Source organism: Cetorhinus maximus, chromosome 14 (assembly GCF_964194155.1).
Source record: "Cetorhinus maximus chromosome 14, sCetMax3.hap1.1, whole genome shotgun sequence".
NCBI classification, from domain to species: domain Eukaryota; kingdom Metazoa; phylum Chordata; class Chondrichthyes; order Lamniformes; family Cetorhinidae; genus Cetorhinus; species Cetorhinus maximus.
This window is the reverse complement of record NC_135892.1, coordinates 97838152-97857633: the sequence shown is the minus strand read 5'-3', so window position 1 is coordinate 97857633 and position 19482 is coordinate 97838152. Positions and strand designations below refer to the sequence as shown.

Sequence of the window (19482 nt, the reverse complement as noted above, 5' to 3'; positions counted from 1 at the left end):
TTTCTCTTTAAATTGTCAAAACATCACTTTACAACTCTGGAAAAAAACAGCCCAATGATCCAATCACACATTTATCTTAACAGCACAATTAGCAGATATATTAAATAGGTGGGGGGAGAAAAACTGCGTTGATATAACAATGAATCCAGCTGTTAGAGATATGCTGCAGCAAAATACTGATGCCTAAATCGTCAAACTACTGTAAACTAGGTAAAAATCAAACTACTCAGTACAGTTGAAGGGACTATACCCATTAACTCCCTTCCCATTTCTCAAAATATTAACCCATCTTTTCAAAAAAAGTATATTTGCATATTTGTATCATTTTCTTGTTTCTTGTTTTAAAGCATGACAGTTCCTTGTTTTTAAACAAAAAAATGAATCATAAAAGTAAGTCAAAGTCCTTGACTTTCACAAGAAGCTTTCAATGATTTTATAGATGAAACAAGCCACAAAAACAGTACTAGTGAAGATTTGTTCTTATGATTTAATGCTGCATACCACCACCACCATAACAAAACCAAACATCTTAAGTGGCAAATCACCCTCTAGAAAAAGGTGGTTTGGAGGCGGGGGGCAGCAGGAAGGGTGGTGGAAAGCCTAGGGGAAAGTGAAAAGGGCGGTGTCCACACTGGGAATATTTTCTGCAGAAAGTCAGAACTTGCATTAATACCCTAAAGCACTTTACAGCCAACTTGTACATAGCAAGTTCCACAAAACAGCCACAAAATACATCTGAATATACACTTAAGTGTCACATGAATGTACCGAATAGTTTATTCTTCTTTTCTTCACTTGACCTTTTCATTTGAAATGTAGTTAAGGTGGCTGAGGGAAAATCAATGCCAAGAGGCAAAATACTGTTACAGGAGGGCAAGCGTAAACAGAGTAGTAACAGCTGCTTGCACAAGATCCCACTGCAAACTAAGTAATATCTAGCATCACAAGTATTACTCCAAAAAGCATTCATTCCACTCTGGTAATTGGAAAGTGATCAGCCCCAAGATCCTAGTTTTGGAACCCACTTTAACAATCAACAGTGAGCATCTGTTACAAAAACAAAAATACCTGGAAAAACTCAGCAGGTCTGGCAGCATCTGCGGAGAGCAGCACAGTTAACGTTTTGAGTCCGAATGACCCTTCAACAGAACTAAGTAAAAATAGAAGAGAGGTGCGAAAATCCTGATGGAAAGAAGAACAAAACTTCTTCAAGGTAGGCATTCCTTGAAGAGAAGTGGCAGTCAATTAAACACAAAGATAAAAGCAAAAAATTGCGGATGCTGGAAATCATCTGTTAACTCGCAGGAGAGGCAGATAAAAGAGGATGAATCTCTCAAGATTTTGACTGCCATTCTAGGCCAATTCTCAGTATTTGTTGATCAGACAAACAAATTATTTCATTGTTTTCTATTTTTTGTTGCCTTTACAGTACATTTTTCACAAAGTTACATCTCAGTTCTGTGCTTTATATGGGCTGATCAATATAAAAGATTTGCAGCAAGGATAATGTCAGGCAATTTTTGTCATCTAACTTCAGGCACAATTTGCTTGGCCATACACGATGAACAACAATGGTTAAACAGTTGATATCATGCATATGCACTTACAAAAGATAAATTACCACATGGTAGACTCATCAGCAAAACTGAAGTCTATGGGGTTAAGAGGGCAGGGGCTGAATAGAGAAGAAATTGGTTAAGGAACTTTTGAATGGAGACGCAAGGGTGCAAAAAAAGTGAGTGAGTTATGCTGAACCTTTATTAATCATTGGTTAGGTCCCAAGAGTGTTATGTCCTATTCAGAGTTACACACTTTGGAAAGACGTCAAGGCCTTATAGCGAGTACAGATGAGCAGTACTGGAATGGCACCAGAGATGAAGGATGTCATTTATGTACAAAGGCTCAAGAAATGGGTTGATATCCTTAGGGAAGATTAAGGGGGGATTTGACAGGGGTGTTCAAGATTATGGAGTTTTGATATAGTAAATAAGGAGAAACCGTTCCCAGTCAAAGAGTCAGTAACCAGAGGATATAGAATTAAGGTGAATGGCAAAAGCACCAAAGGCAATGTGAGAAAACCTTTTTTGTTTAAAACAGAGCAAGTTAGGATGATCCGGAATGCACAGCCAGAAAGGGTGGTTGAAGCAGCTTCAATAATAAATTTCAAAAGGGAGCTGGACTAATACTTGAATGGGAAAAATTTACAGGACTATGTGGAAGGGTAGAGATGTGGGATTAATTGATTGCTCAAAAGGCTGAATGGCCTTCTTCAGTACTGTGAAGATGCTATGATTATATCATCTCAGCTACTAAAGTAGCAAGACAAACAGAAATCAGCCGGCTTTGTCTAAAAATCACTCATGATTGCATCTCAGTTCTCAGTGGAGACCTTGTACCTTTGTAAAGGTCAATTAGTTTAGCTTTACCAAAAAGCTTCATACCATCATCCCACAGCATTACCAAGCTTATATCTGCCACACATTTCATGAAAATTTCAATATTATAATGAAAATCAGATTACAAATAATTAAGCCGCCCCAGCTTGAATCAGGTCATCGTTCCAGAACGTTAATACTGGCCTAAACTAAAAACGTTGAAGGAGAGAGAAAAAAAGTCATTCAAGTGCTGAAAGCAGCTCAGAACACAGGCGTCAAAAGCAGGTCCTCATTTATTACAAAGAAATTACAGAAAGAAAAACAAACCACTTGGCTCAACAGGCCTATGCTATTGTTTATATTCCATATGAGCCTCTTCCCACCTAACTCCATCTTACCCTATCGACATATTATTTGATTCCTTTCACCCTCAGACTTATCTAGCTTCCCCTTAAGTGTACCTAATGCTACTCGCCTCAACCACTCCATGAGCCGACGAGTTCTCCCCATTTGTCAAGCAGACAAAGAGCAGCAGTTTAGACTCTCCATGTTGCACGAGACAGCTGTTAATGTTTGCTGTGGTCTATGTCATGCTTTTCACAGTAGGTTTCAAAACATGTCAAAAAAGGAAACAGTGCTCAGTGGCACTCCTTTTAAAAAATGTATGAACGCTGAGTTTCTGCTGTGATTTTGTTTCCCTGTTCACTTCAATCACTTTGCGCTAAGAATGATGGCTGAATGATAGCCCATCGGGGGAGGTGATTGTTTTGTGGTATTGTCGCTGGACTGGTAATGCTCTGGGGACCTGCGTTAGAATCCCACATTTGCATCAATAGCTGAGAAGTCACAATTGGTGCTGAACAAAAGACGTAAATATTTTTTTTATTCATTCACAGGATGTGGGCTTTGCTGACTGTGCCAGCATTTATAGCTCATCCCTAGTTGCCCTTGAGAAGGCGGTGGTGTGCTGCCTTCTTGAACTGCTGCAGTCCATGTGGTGTAGGTACACCCATAGTGCTGTTAGGAAGCGAGTTCCAGGATTTTGACCCAGTGACAGTGAAGGAACAGCGATATATTTCCAACTCAGGATGGTGAGCGACTTGGAGGGGAACTTCCAGATGATGGTGCTCCCATCTATCTGCTGCGCTTGTCCTTCTAGGTGGTAGTGGTCGTGGTTTGGAAGGTGCTGTCTAAGGAGCCTTGGTGAATTCCTCCAGTGCAGGTAGATGGTACACGCTGCTGCTCCTGTGCGTCGATGGTGAAGGGAGCAAACGTTTATGGATGTGTGCCAATCAAGCGGACTGCTGTGTCCTGGACGTTGTCCAGCTTCTTGAGTGTTGTGGGAGCTGCACTCCTCCAGGCAAGTGGGGAGTATTCCATCACACTCCTGACTTGTGACTTGTAGATGGTGGACAGGCTTTGCAGAGTCAGGAGGCAAGTTACTCATTGCACGATTCCTAGCCTCTGAACTGCTTTTGTAGCCACAGTATTTATGTGGCTATTCCAGTTCAGTTTCTGATCAATGGTAACCCCCAGGATGTTGATAGTGGGGGATTCAGTGATGGTAATGCCATTGAACACCAAGGGGCGATGGTTGGATTCTCTATTGTTGGAGAGGTCATTGCCTGGCACTCGTGTGGTGCAAATGTTACTTGCCACTTGTCAGCCCAAGCCTGGATATTGTCCAGGTCTTACTGCATTTGGACATGGACATGGACTGTTTCAGTATCTGAGGAGTTGCAAATGCTGCTGAACATTGTGCAATCATCAGCGAACATCCCCACTTCTGACCTTATGATGGAAGGAAGGGCATTGATGACGCAGCTGAAGATGGTCGGGCCTAGGACACTACCCTGAGGAACTCCTGCAGTGATGTCCTGGAGCTGAGATGACTGACCTCGAACAACCACAACCATCTTCCTTTGAGCTAGGTATGGCTCCAACCAGCGGGGAGTTTTCCCCCAGTTCCCACTGACTCCAGTTTTGCTAGGGCTCCTTGATGCTGCACTCGATCAAATGCTGCCTTGATGTCAAGGGCAGTCACTCTCACCTCACCACGGGAGTTCAGCTCTTTTGTCCGTTTTTGTACCAAGGCTGTAATGAGGTCAGTAGCTGAGTGACCCTGGCGGAACCCAAACTGGGCATCAGTGAGCAGGTAAAAGCAAAATACTGCGGATGCTGGAAATCAAACAAAACAAAAATTGCTAGAAAAACTCAGCAGATCTGACAGCATCTGTGGAGAGAAAGGCAGAGTTAACATTTTGAGTCTGTATGATTCTTCTTCAGAACTAAAGGGAAGTAGAAATGTGGTGAAATATATACTGTTTAAGGGGGATGGGACAGATGAAGCTGGATAGAAGGCCAGTGATAGGTGGAGGCAAAGGAGAGATTGCAAAAGATGTCATAAACAAAAGGTTGAAGGGGTGTTGATGGTGGTGATATTAGCTAAAGGAGGTGCTAATGGTGACATTAAGAGTAAAAAGTAGGATGAGCAAGTGACAGATAGCCCTGGTGGGGGTAGGGTGGGGGGAGGGGATGGTGCGGGAGAAAAGATCAAAATAGGCTAAAAGGTGGGGATAAAACAATGAAAGCAAATAATTTTTTTAAATAATAGAAATAGGTGGGAAAAAATGTATATATAAAAATTTTAAAATAAATATTTGAAAAAAGGGGATCAAAATGGGTTGGGGATGGAGGAGAGAGTTCATGATCTGAAGTTGTTGAACTCAATGTTAAGTCCAGAAGGCTGTAAAGTGCCTAATTGGAATGCCTAATCAGGGAGCAGGTTATTGCTAAGCAAGTGCCGCTTGATAGCAATGTTGATGACCCCTTCCATTACTTTACTGATGATCGAGAGTTGACTAATGGGGCGGTAATTGGCCGGGTTGCATTTGTCCTGCTTTTCGTGTACAGGACATACCTAGGCAACTTTCCACATAGCCAGGCAGATGCCAGTGTTGTAGCTGTACTGGAACAGCTTGGCTAGGGGCACGGCAAGTTCTGGAGGCAAGCAAGTTCCGGAATATTGTCAGGGCCCATTGTCTTTGCACTATCCAATGCCTTCAGCAGTTTCTTGATATCACATGGAGCAAATCTAATTGGCTGAAGACTGGCATCTGTGATGCTGGGGACCTCCGGAGGAGGCCAAGACAGATCATCCAATTGGCACTTCTGGCTGAAGATTGTAGCAAATGCTTCAGCCTTTTCTTTTGCACTGCTGTACTGGGCTCCTCCATCATTGAGAATCGGGATATTTGTAGAACCTCTTCCTCCAGTGAGTTGTTTAATTGTCCACCACCATTCACGGCTGGACATGGCAGGACTGCAGAGCTTAGATCTGATCCGCTGGTTATGGGATCACTTAACTCTGTCTATCACTTGCTGCTTATGCTGTTCGGCACGCAAATCATCCTGTGTTACAGCCTCACTAGGTTGACACCTCATTTTTAGGTATGCCTGCTGCTGCTCCTGGCATGCCCTCCTGCACTCTTCATTGAACCAGGGTTGATCCCCTAGCTTGATGGTAATGCCAGAGTGGGGGATATGCCAGGCCATGAGGTTACAGATTGTGTTCGAGTACAATTCTGCTGCTGCTGATGGCCCACAGAGCCTCATGGATACCCAGTCTTTTCCACAGTGACTGTGTGGTGGTCACTCCTACCGATACTGTCATGGACAGATGCATCTACGGCAGGCAGGTTGGTGAGGATGAGGTCAAGTATGTTTTTCCCTCACCATCTGCCACAGACCCAGTCTAGCAGCTATGTCATTTAGGACTCGGCCAGCTCGATCAGTAGTGGTGCTACCAAGCCACTCTTGGTGATGGACATTGAAGTCCCCCACCCAGAGTACATTCTGTGCCCTCCAAGTGATGTTCAACATGGAGTAACACGGATTTATCAGCTGAGGGAGGGTGATATGTGGTAAACAGCAGGTTTCTTTGCCCGTGTTTGACCTGATGCCATGAGACTTCATGGGGTCCAGAGTTGATGTTGAGGACTCCCAGGGCAACTCCCTCCCGACTGTATACCATTGTGCTGCCACCTCTGCTGGGTCTGTCGTGCCGGTGGGACAGGACATATCCAGGGATGGTAATGGTGGAGTCTAGGACGTTATCTGTAAGGTATGATTCCGTGAGGATGACTGTCAGGCTGTTGCTTGGCTAGTCTGCGAGACAGCTCTCCCAATTTTGGAACCAGCCCCCAGATGTTAGTAAGGAGGACTTTGCAGGGCTGTGATTACCATTGTCGTTTCTGGTGCCTAGGTCAATGTCGGGTGGTCCGTGGTTTCATTAGTTTTTTTGTGACTTTGTAGTGGTTTGTTACAACTGAGTGGCTTGCTAGGCCATTTCCGAGGGCATTTAAGAGTCAACCACATTGCTGTGGGTCTGGAGTCACATGTAGGCCAGACCAGGTAAGGGCGACAGATTTCCTTCCCTAAAGGACATTAGTGAACCAGATGGGTTTTTACAACAATCGACAATGGTTTCATGGTCCTCACTAGACTTTTAATTCCAGATTTTTATTAAATTCAAATTCTACCATCTGCCATGGTGGGATTCAAACCAGAGTCCCCAAGAGCATTACCCTGGGTCTCTGGATTTCGCATCCAGCTACAATACCACTACATCATCGCCTCCCCATAATTTTCATAATATTATTGTGATTTATTGTAAAGGTAGGTTAAGAGTGTGTGTGTGTGTGTGTGTGTGTGTGTGTGTGTGTGTGAGAGAGAGAGAGAGAGAGAGAGTGAGAGAGAGGCGTCATTGAATTGGAGACAGCTGGCCTGGAGGCTATGAGTTATTAAAAAAGGGAAGCTCAGTTTGAAATGTTAAATACGTAAACATGCCTGATGTGAGGTGTGAGGAACATTTGCATTTTTGGATAAACCAGAGTATTTTGAATTTCAAAGAGATAGTAAAATGTTACACTTAGCCAGAAGAAGCAAAGCCAAACAGTGTGTTTATTTTTCCCAAAGGTTATTGATATAAATCTTTTCATAGTGCTAATTTTATGAGAAAATGAGAGAAGTAAAGCAAAGCTGCAAAAGCATATGGGAACAATGGAACTTGCATTAAAAGGGAGAAACATATAAAGGAGACGAGGTCATGTGTAAGGGGAGACGGAATTCTAAGATGTAACACAAGTGTGAAAAGCCTCCAGCCTCTGTGCATTAAGTTGCTGTCTACAGGAACCGAAGCTAAGAAAACTCACTTTGAATATCACTATCCAGGGTATTGTGTGCTTTGCCTGGGTCTATTTAAATCTATTTTTTTACTGCTGTCTTAACAGAGGTGTAACTGGGAGCCAGATTAATTAGGGGATTTAGGAGTTATTATAGTAGCAATTTGTAGACCCATGTATGTGCTTAAAATCTTTTCTTTTATTAATAAATGCTTAATTTAGTTTTGTAAAAAAAAAACCTAAGTTTTGGTGGACTTATTACTGCTGAATTCAAGGCACGCATCTCGAAATAAAATACAAATTGCCCAACAGTTGTGACAGCTGTTTCAAGTTTCCCTCTGGATTTGAGCAGCTCGGCATTTACCATCTGCTGTGCCATAACAGCGATCATCAACAAACATCCCCACTTCTGACCTTATGATGGAAGGAAGGTCATTCATTAAAGCAGCTGAAAATAGTTGGGCCTAGAGTATTACCCTGAGGAACTCCTGCAGCGATATCTTGGGACTGAGATGATTGCCTTCCAACAACCACAACGATCTTCCTTTGTACTAGGTATGACTCCAAGCAGCGCAGAGTTTTCCCTCCGATTTCCATTGGCTCCAGTTTTGCTAGGGCTCCTTGATGTCACGCTTGGTCAAATGCTGCCTTGATGTCAAGGGCAGTCACTCTGGGATTCAGCTCTTATGTCCATCTTCAGAATTAGGATGTAATGAGGTCAGGAGCTGAGTGGCCCTGGCAGAACCCAAACTGAGCATCAGTGAGCAGTTTATTGCTCAACAAGTGATGCTTGATAGCACTATTGATAACCGCCTTCCATTACCTTGCTGAAGATGGAGAGTAGACTGATGGAGCAGTAATTGGCTGGGTTAGATTTGTCCTGTTTTTTGTGAACAGGGCATTTTTCCAAATTGCCAGGTAGATGCCAGGTGTTGTAGCTGTACTGGAACAGCTTGACTAAGGGCACAGCTATTTCTGGAGCACAAGTCTTCAGTACCATTTCTGGAATGTTGTCAGGGCCCATAGTTTTTACAGTATCCAGTGCCTTCAGCCATTTCCTGATATTGAATTGGCTGAAGACTGGCATCTGTGATGCTGGGGACCCCAGGAGGAGGCTGAGATGAATCATCCACTCGGCACTCCTGGCTGAATATTGTTGCAAAAGCTTCCCAATCCTAATCCCAGTCAGAACATTGTGATGGCCAAATGAATCATTGTGGTATTTTCCCTAGCTCTTTACTGTGATTCTATTGCTGTGCAAAACCTATTTCTAAAGCTCAATTCTCACTAAAATAGGCCATAGCTTTACTTGCAAAAATGACAAACTTGAATCATTTACTCACAGTTCCCAAAAGGAAATCAATGTCATAGCAACTCAGTTGACTTAAATTAAGGGAGCACTTGCTGCTCTAACTAAGGAAAGGGAAAACACCAAGAAACATTTGCAATTAAATGTTGAGAACATTTGACTTTGCCATTGAGACTAAATTCAAAAATTTCAGAAGTGTTCATTATTTCAAATTAATAACAGCCTGCCACGCATGGCCAGACTTGTACTGAGGAGGAACAAACTGGCCCACATTCAGGTATTCAGGATGAGAAATACTCAATTTGTGGATACTGTATTCAAAGCCTAAGTGTTGATTAGAAGTAAAAATTTATTGGAATCTAAAAAAAAGCACTGACATCAAATACTTAGAGAGCAAAATCTCTTACAGCTATCTATTACTGTCTGCACCTAACCAGAGGCCACAGCTTCCATACCTTCATTTCTAGTTTGTTCTCACATATTGTTAATGAATAATCAGAATGGTTTATATTCTCTTGGGTTTAGAAGGCTAATTAATGATCTATCTGATGATCCAATTGAGGAGAGATATGGAGTTGAGGAACAGATCAGCAGTGATGGAACTGAATGGTGGAACAGGCTTTAGCGACTTGAAGTGGCTTACTCCTGATTCTCTGCTCATCCACAGTCATTAAGAGTCAGCTCACATTGTGAACTTTTTTTTGTCAATTTTCTTATAAAATACTTTTTTTTTTTAAGTACTGTTTTGTCAGACTTTGTTTAGTGGCAACATCCTGAGTCACAATCAGCTCATCATTTAGCAGATTATGCATCACTGCCTACAATCAAGTTTTTGTTCTGGAAATTAGAGAAAGGGACTTTTTTCTTTCACCGCAAGTATATTGTTGAATATTTGTTGTGGCCTTTTTTTGCCGTTTGAAAGTGAGACCTCAATATGTTCCCACATACTGCAAAGCTAGGAAGAAGCAATTTGCAAATGAGTTGACAGACTATTATAAATTTGGATACATAACCTCTTAAAGATTAAATGAAAAGGCCTCCTTGCTTTGCACCTTTACTAAAAATATTTCAAAGTGAGCCTTTATGAAAACAACTATTGATATTGAAGAAATGTTAAGTGAAATTTTAATATAAGAGTTGGTTGGATTGCAAGTCAATTTAAATATCTGTGTTTTGCAAAGGGATGCACAAAGTAGTTGACTTTTTAAAAAAAGCCAAAAAAAAGAGATGTTTTCACATAACGAATGACACTTGACATACTTGTATACTTCTGGTTTAGCACAAAAGAGGCCAATGGAACTCAAACCCACTGAGATAGTCACTGTGAAGTGCTGATCAGCAGAACACAGCTATTAAAAGCTTTTTTTTATTGCAAACCAAGCTTTAGGTATAATCTTTAGCAAAGTAAAAAAAATAAGTTCTCGGCCTTTTGACTAAGATCAAATGAAGTATCTGTTCTTATCAGTTTAATCTGCATGTGCTGGCTTTAGTGCCAAACATTGGGAACTTAAAGTAGTAATGGCTGCAACCAGTCGAACCCCAAACCAGGGGGTACGTGACACTGTCAGGGTGGCAGTGAAGGACAGCGAAGGAGGTACACCCATGCCTTCTTCATTAAGAGAATCCTTTTGGGATCCTGTAGATTTGAAGCTGCAGAAATCTACTATCTGCAAGACTTCCCCAGCACTGGATACTTCGATGTGACCTTCAAGAACGTTGCTGCCTGCGTCAAACTCCTGAAGGTGTTCAAGGAGAAGAGAGACCTGCCACAGATGAGAATCCTCAAGGTGGAGCCACTCTTTGCTCTGCCGTCGCAACGGGACCATGTGGTGACTGTGCATCTCTTCAACCCCCATGTCCCTGTTGCCGATGTGCCAGGTACATCGACAGGGTTGGGAACTGCACTGAGGTCAAAGACGCCTTCGGGGTTTGGACCAGCAAACGCCAGGTCAAGGACACACTCATGATGGATGGTAAGGCCCAACATCGCCCTCATTCTGATGGCCACCTTTGTGTGCAGCTGCATCAAGCTGTGCATAGACCCTCGGTACGTAAACACCAAGTGTCACTACATGCTGAAGTTCTACCTGTCCCCGGTGTTGCGAAGGATGCCACGAAACACTCCAAGTGGTTGGACCGTGCTGTACCACCTACCCCTCCAGGAAGAATTTATGCAGAGAAACACTTTTGACCACAAGTCCAAGTCCATCAGGCAGTGGTTAGCACGTAACGTCCCAGAGGCCCTGAGGGAAAGGGAGATGGTGGTTCCTGTTGGATGGTTCCCCGAGCAGAATGCCTCATCGCCAGAACTTTCCAACAAGCACCAAGACGTAGCTTGGCTGGTGGTGAGACAGGCCCTCCCCATCAGATCCTTCCTACACGCCAGGAGTCTGACTCTCGAGGTGGCTGTGGTGGGGAAGAGACTGTTGTTCACCTCCTTGTGGAACATGCCTTTGCAAAGAAAGTTTGGAGAGACATGCAGTGGTTTTTGTTGAGGTTCATCCTGAGCAGTTCCGTGACAAATGACTCTGCTCTACGGGCTGTTCCCAGGGGGGGACACCAAGACAAACATCAAATGCAGCTGGAGGATCATCAACTCGGTGAAAGGCGCTCTTTGGTCTGCCCGAAACTTGTTGGTCTTCCAGTGCAAAGGGTTGTCCCCAACCGAGTGTTGCAGACTGGCACATTCCAAGATCCAGGCCCACGTGCTGAGGGATGCACTAAAGCTAGGGGCAACCGCCGCAAAGGCGCAATGGGGAAAGGTCGCTGTCTAAGACCTTTCTGCCACGGTGCACTGAAAGGCTAGGGATTGTATAGACCCCTCCTCACTCAGAAGGAATGTATGCAGTGAAAACTACATGTATCACAACTGTATTGAAGCACCTCAGAGTGCAACATGATCTATGTAGATAACTTGAATACCATTGCACTGTCTGACTGTCTGTAATGGCCCTGTTGAGATGTCTATAATGTTCATTGATTATATTGAAGCACCCCATGATCTACGTGGAAAAGTTGAATCCGATTGCGCTTTTGGCGATGGCCATTTTGAAATGTTTTATAATGTTCTTTCAGATATTTTATCAATAAAGTATATTTTTCCAAAAAAAATTAAGTTACACAATGTTCTATTTATTCTTTAGAACACTTCAGAAGATCAGATCTACTCACTGTACAAAACAAAGTTCTGGTGTCAAGCAATGGTGATGTAGTTCATCATGAATTGAGGCTTGCATACAAAGACCATTTCATTTCCATGGAAACATACATTTCAGTTCACATCTCACTGAAGGACATTTACAAAACAATAACAGGTCTTTTCATCAAATAACTTAGCAGTGAGAGGGAGAAAAAAAAGTCCTGCTGCAAACTAAAATACTGTCAATTCAGAATATAATGGCAGCCCATAAAAGGATTAGATCACAGCCAAAACATTCATGCAATTATTTGGAAATCGGTTGTACTCTGAATCCTTACTCTGAGAAATGTACTCTTTTTCTGTGTGTAACAGAAACAAGGACAAGGGTGTTCTGGAATGAAATGATAACAATGTAAGTGTCAGCCTTGGTTTCCTGTAGCACTCCTGCTCCTTGACTCAAAAGGTCCTGGGATTTAGTCACATTCCAGAAAGTTGAACACAATCTAGGCTGTCACCTTTGTGCAATCCTGAGGGAGTGGCTGGATTGTCAGAGGTGTTATAGATTAGATCAGTCTTTAAATTGAGGACCTGTCTGCTCTCTGAGGAGGGTGTAAAAGGCACAGATGGTGAGTTCTCCACGTTTTCACATCTACATTTATCCCTCAACTACAATCATTAAAACAGATAATCTGACCATTTTTCGCATTGTTCTTTGTGGGACCTGCCTTTGCACAAATCGGTTATCGTGTTAGCTTACATTACAACAATAGTGATTACACTTCAAAAGTAAATCACTAGCTTTTACATTGGGATATCCTTGGAAGATGTGGACAGTATTATGTAAATGCAAACTCAATCTTTATTTAAACTGAAAACCTCATTTAAGTTTTGCTTACTACCACTCCAGTTTAAAAAGGTAGTTTTTCCTCAGGACTAAGAGGTTTGACCACACAGAAATTAATGTTCATTCAAATAGTTACTTGTACATTTCCTCTTCAAGTTCCCCATTATTTGTTGTATTTCTAAATCTTCAATTATTTCAACATTATTTCTTCACTTTTCTTTTTAATGTTTTTTCAACTGTCATAGAAGTAGGAAGGAAGGGAGAAGGAAGAGAAAGGCTGTGATATTTCAGTGCTCTTCTGGTCGGTTTTCCATTTTTCATCCTCTGCAAATTTTTCTGCTCATATTTTTTTTTAATTCATTCATGGGATGTGGGCTTCGCTGGCTGAGCCAGCATTTATTGCCCACTCCTAGTTGCCCTTGAGAAGGTGGTGATGAGCTGTCTCTTGAACCGCTGCAGTCCATATGATGTAGGTACACCCACACCAACTCAAGCCTCATTCAGTCCGCAATGACATACATTGTCTTCTGGTCTTCCAAAATCTCAAATTTAAGACTATCCTCATGTTTAATCCCTCCATAGTCTCTCTTCTCTTCTCTAGGGCTCATCCAGCCCTAGAGCTCCCTTCTTCAATTTCTCTGTTCCTCTTCCTCTGAACTTCTCTTCACCCCACCATCGACGGCCGTTCCCTCAGCCCCATACATCATCCACCGTGCCCTAACAGCACTATAGATGCACCTACACCACAATGACTGCAGCAGTTCAAGGCAGCAGCTCACGAGCACCTTCTCAAGGGCAATTAGGCGTCAACAATAAATGCTGACCTTGCTGGCAATGCCCACACCCCAGGAATGCATTTTTAAAAATCCATCCCTTTGTTTAAGACCCACCCCTTCCACCAGAAGAATTCAGACACCCACCTAATATTGTCTCCTTTGGCTTGGCCTCAATTTCATTTTTGAAGCACTATGGAAAGCTTTCCTTCAATAAAAATGTTACAGTTGTTACAGTTGTTGTTGGTAGAGAAGGAAAGGAGAAAAAAGTGAAAAGGGGGAGAGGGTGCAGGGGGTGGGAGAAAGACACCCCCACACACACACACAAAACCTCCAATTTCCCAGTACTGCAAAGAAAAAAACTGCTGAGTTGTGCCCACTTGCTGCATTGGCTTTTGAATTAATGACCTACCAACTGAGAAGAAAAAGCAACTTTTAGGTTAGGTTTGCCTGATTGATCACAGAGAAAGAAGACTGGGGCTCTCACTTTGTCCCTTATCCCTACTCTATTCACTTGTGTACAATTGTTTTGTCTTTTTCATTGCAAATCAACTTGTGGGGTGGGGTGGAATGGGGCCAGAATTGATGAGGATTACAATGTATTAATCCAATTTTCAATGGTTTAGCAATTGAGGGAGATGTATTTCAGTTACACAGTTGCAATCAAGAAAAGGCTTTTCCCCTGTCCACTAGTGTAATGTTAATATTGGAATATCAGATTGAGGATTTGAATTAAATGCTTCTGAATCTAAATGTTCAACCTCTTCCTCTAACAAGGACTCAGAAGTACTAATCAAATTAGATTAATGTAATCCCTAGAGGCAGTAAAGCAGTTCAAGCACCATTAATGGGGATTAGAATGATCTGACACCTGTTAACAACAGGATTATTCAAAATCTCTCCCAATGGGGCCATATTTCACATCTCATGCTGTACTAAGTCGATGTGTCACATTTGGCCAGGCAGCAAATATCATGTACCACTTGTAATTCCTGTAATATAAAAGATATGCACAGATAAACTTTCAGTATTTGTCCACTTTCATTTATAAATTATTTAAAGCCATTGAAAACAGTAAGCATGCTTCCTGCCTTACTTGAGATCCTGCTCACTCTGTAGAGTTTAACACATTATTGGATTATTTTAACATGTATGATAATGTACACCAGATGTCAACTATGACTCAGTGGCATCACAGTCGCTTCAGGTGTGGGTTCGAACCCCACTTCAGAGATTTGATCACAAAAATATAGGCCAATGCTCCAGTATGTATGTTTTAATTTCTACCGTGACCTAATTTCACTTTGTATTATTAACCTGGCGTCAGAACTGCAGCACAACTTGCTAAATTAATTTTTCCTGGAATTAACCGAACAAATATTGAATAGTAATGAAACATGGTACATCCTTGGATTGCTTTAATCTCATTTTAGGAGGAATTGTTCAGAGTATCTATTCTTTTGAAGTATTTTGCTTAATTGTTGATAAATTTCACATAACGGATAATTATATTGAAAGACTAGAGCAACTTAGGTTTTTCAGCCTGGAAATGCTGCATCTGAGGGATTTTAAAATTTTCATCCTTGTTTTCAAACCACTCCATGGTCACACCCTTCCCATCTCTGTAACCTCCTCCAGTCCTATAACTCTGAGCTCTGGCATCTTGCACAACATTGTTCCAATATAGTTGGCCATAACTTTCAGCTGTCTAGGCCCCAAGTTTTGGAATTTTCTGCCTACATCTCTGCCTCTCAACTTCTCCCTCTTTTAAGACTTTTCTTAAGACCCACTTCTTTGTTCTTTGAGTCACCTGTCCTCATATCTTTTGTTGCAGTGTCAAATTTTGACTGATGCATTCCTATGCAGCCCCTTGGGGAAGCTTTGCTATGTTAAAGGCGTTATAAAAATGCACATTATTGCTTTGACATATCCAATACACACCAGTGATCAACCTTGAAATAACCAGCTGTGTTATCTGTATGACTCAACACCTCAACAAGAACGCTTAACAATTGGGGAAGTCCCCAAATTTCACATGCAAACTGCACTTCAACTAATCCTTTGTTACTTCTTTCAAGCTGGAAAATTCTTTCCTTCCATTGTCCTTTTAGAGTTTCAAATATCTACTCCCATTTTTTCTCTTTTAGCAAGCTATTCTTTGTCTTTCAACAGCAAAGTCATCATCGATAGCATTAATGGAACCCTCCCTTTCCTAGTATTCTAACTCCCCAACAACAGTCCCAGCTGGGTCTTTTCTTTGATGCCCAGTATTTCAGAACTTCAAGCAGACATTCCCATAGAAATACAGACTGGCATTAACTGAGACAATAGCCAATATACTTATAGGTTGCTGTACAGTTGCACTGCCTAATTTTCACATTTCTTGACTCTTTAGTAACTGGAAGCTTTTTCTTAAATTTTTTTGGCTAAATGTTTCTAGAGGACACTATTGTTCCAACATCTTAAATGTACACATCCAGCATGGTAACAAATGCGACAAGAGATTATACATGACATAACAGTATACTAATTCAGAGGAGCACAGGCCCAGTGTACCAAAAAGCACAAGGTAATACATTCTGGTCACCAGGATTTCAGAAATTGGGAAATTCCCCATATAAATCTGATTGGCTAAGTACTTCACAAGGGAACAAAAATTCAATGTCAACTAGTGCCAATTTGTTCCAATTCAATAGTAGCGTAGCCAGGCATCCATGAGCCGAAAGCAGTCTCTCTCTTGTCAAGAAATGGAAGAGGAGAAGCACTTAAAGAATTCACATGCATGACAACTTAAATTGAACTGGAATTTCTTTTTAATTTTTTTTAAAACCCACATTTAAGCTGTTAAATGGGATAATAAAATAAAAGCCACTTATTTAGATACAGTGTCTACTTTAAACTGTAGCATCACAAATGTAGGGTTCTTTTTTAAAAAGCTCTTGGAATATAAACTGATGAAATAAATGGAAAAATAAAATTCTATATGGAGGACAAATAGAACACTGTTGAACTCTAGAATTTTTTTAACAAAATCATGAAAACTTCACAATAGCTCAATGAGTTTTACCAAGTAGCTGAACTAGAAAGAGCTTAGGCTCAATCACTAAAATGTACTGACATAATTACTGTCTGGCAAGGTGGTACATTTGGCCTCAATCCCCTGTTTGAGTAAAAGGGGAACATGGCCAGGGTTCCCACTGATTCCATGGGATATAAAATATTTTCTTCTTTGATCCAGCTTTCAAATGATCCGAATCATTTCATCAAGACAAGCGTATATAGCAATTGCATTTTCATAATACCACTTAGTACTGTAGCATTAAGGTACAGAAAAAAATACACACAAGGGGGTTTATCACCGAGCTCAATGCTGGTGTTATTCTCTTGCCAAACACTACTTGTAGTGACAGTGCGAGCATCCCAACTGCATGGCAGCAGACCACATTAAAAGGACCTCATGAATGCAGTCTCACAAGCAACAGCTGTCAGCACCAACAGTTAAAGTATTATTTTCCAGCAAAGAAACAAAGAGCTTTTTTGGTACAAAGATAAAATGCTTGGCTCTACATGGTGTAAATATTAACTGCAGAAGGGACAAAAGGGAAATACAACAACTTACCAAAACAAGTGTGTTCCTCATTCACAACTAGGATATTAAAGTCATTAATCAGATGAAGCATCCCCATTTAACAACTAACATTCATTTGTGCATCTATACTCAAACAACAGCAAATGTTCACTGTATAAAAACCATTGAAACTTATCACTGACGACATTTCAATGCAATCTGTCGATAAAAACTATATATAGTACAACCAGTAAAGATGCAAAAATAGAAATTACTGTTGCTGATAACAGCAGATGCACAATTAACATCTCCCATGCTTGCTATTTTAATGCAACTTAACTTGTTTAAATAAGGTTTTCAAATGAATGAACATCACACTAATACCATGCAGTTGCTACTGTTAACGGTAATTTCCAATCAACACAGTGGGTACTGAAGCATTTGCACAGCCTACCAGTACATTTATTATCATTGTTGCAGCAAAAACTTCAAAGTTTATTTGTTTAAAGTATTTTTCCCCTATATCTCCCCACTAAGTATCTGCTGAGTAACAAAAGCTCTACCATTGCTATTGTATCTAACCTCTGGAAGATGGGCAAGATAAAACACAAAGCAGCTGTACCTCAGGCTTTCTCCCTCAGACTTTCCCTTTCCACCTGTGGAGAGTACCTACACTTGTTCTTTATTTTCAATTGCTCTCTGCCCCTCAACTACAGCATATTCCGTGTAAAAGTGGGGCCACAAAAACACACAAATTCATTATGTACTGCATCTTGTTCCCACATTTAAAACTGCTTTTCAATACAACATCTCTTCTTCAACCACCTAGGCAACTTTATTTTATTAAACAGTACATATAAATGAGCTGGAAACCACTTTTAGCTCAAATGCCAACATGGGCCTTGTCACCATCAGCTGGAACTCCTGTTGCACTCAACAACATCTTTGAAATTCAATTATTTAATAAGTAAAATGACTACAAAAGACCTTTCATACAAAGTACAACTGTAATTGAAATCTCTGTGAATGCTATAATACAAGATATAATCAGGTCCACTATAGAACACTGTTCCTATGCAACTCAAGGACATACTTACTGCCTCCTGTCTGAAGGCCAGACGATAAGTTGTTCTCAAAGTATTATTTATTAAATACGAATTGCTGTAAACAGATGTTTCTCCATCCCAATATTTGCATCTTGAATTTCCCCTCCCCCAAATACTTGAACTGCAGTTATTTAAAAGCTCCTCTGCAGTCAACATGCTTGAGGCACTATGTGTCATTTTGAACTGATTAGCAATATTCTGTGCATAATTGTAAAATGGAACTAAAATCTCTTTGATTCAGCATGCTTGCCACTATAAACACAGAAATTGCTAACAATTTGACTTAAATGCAATGGACCTTCTTGTGGGTTTCAAATACCCAAAGTCTCAGGTGTGACCTCTGACTTTGCTTTCTGATCACTATGTAATGTAGTGATGATAAAAGTAAAATTTGCAGCAGCTAATAAACATCACCAATCTAATTGCAAAAGCCTTCTCACTCATTCCCATACTGCAATTTAAATAGTTTTATAATCAGTAACAATCATAACTGGTCTTCACTGGCTGTTCAACTCTGGGACAACCAGCTGCCTATTGATATGTTATTGGATCCATAGAGTGTAACTACAACGTCCTTATCCTGATAGAATGCCCTGCCAAGTCTCTCATTTCCTGATCAATAGTGCTTAAGGGTGGACTATTTGGCTATATTTCCTCAGTTTTGTTAAATAAAAGATGTGCAAACAGAATGCTCAACCAAGTGCTGAGAAGCTCAGAATTAATTCCACTCAGCCTTGAAACTCATCATCACTTCAGACTGCTATGAAGTCTTCTTAGCAGTGTTTCAATTACAGTTATACAAGTTGGTTCCTTTTGTTGATTTAGATAATTCCCAGCAATGAACAGTACCCTTTGTTCCTGACAAATTGACAGCATAAAAACTATTTAACAAAAGCTATCTCGTGTCTCCTGAACACAATAATCCGGGCATAATTCCAAGAAAAGTCTACAGAAGTAAACTAGTTTATTTCCTGAAATATCACCATTCTGATGTACAGTTAAAACAAGCATGATGCTTATATTTACTTAATGGCCCTGATTCAATTCCATCTAACTTTCAAAAAAAACTATTCCTGTTAAGAGACATGCTGATGAAATGATTAACGTGCCAACAGAGAAGACTGAACAAGTCAGCCCTTCAAAAACAGCAATTGCTATAAAGGGGGTATAAACAGAGATGAAAGC

General features: G+C 41.0%; 1 protein-coding gene and 1 pseudogene across 1 annotated transcript in view; one reads left to right on the top strand and one right to left on the bottom strand.

Moving 5' to 3' along the window:
- Positions 1 to 19482, bottom strand: part of prkd3 (protein kinase D3) — a 396357-nt gene that overhangs the window by 290593 nt on the left and 86282 nt on the right. The window lies entirely within an intron of this gene.
- LOC144690241 (U2 spliceosomal RNA) lies at positions 10281 to 10378 on the top strand (annotated as a pseudogene).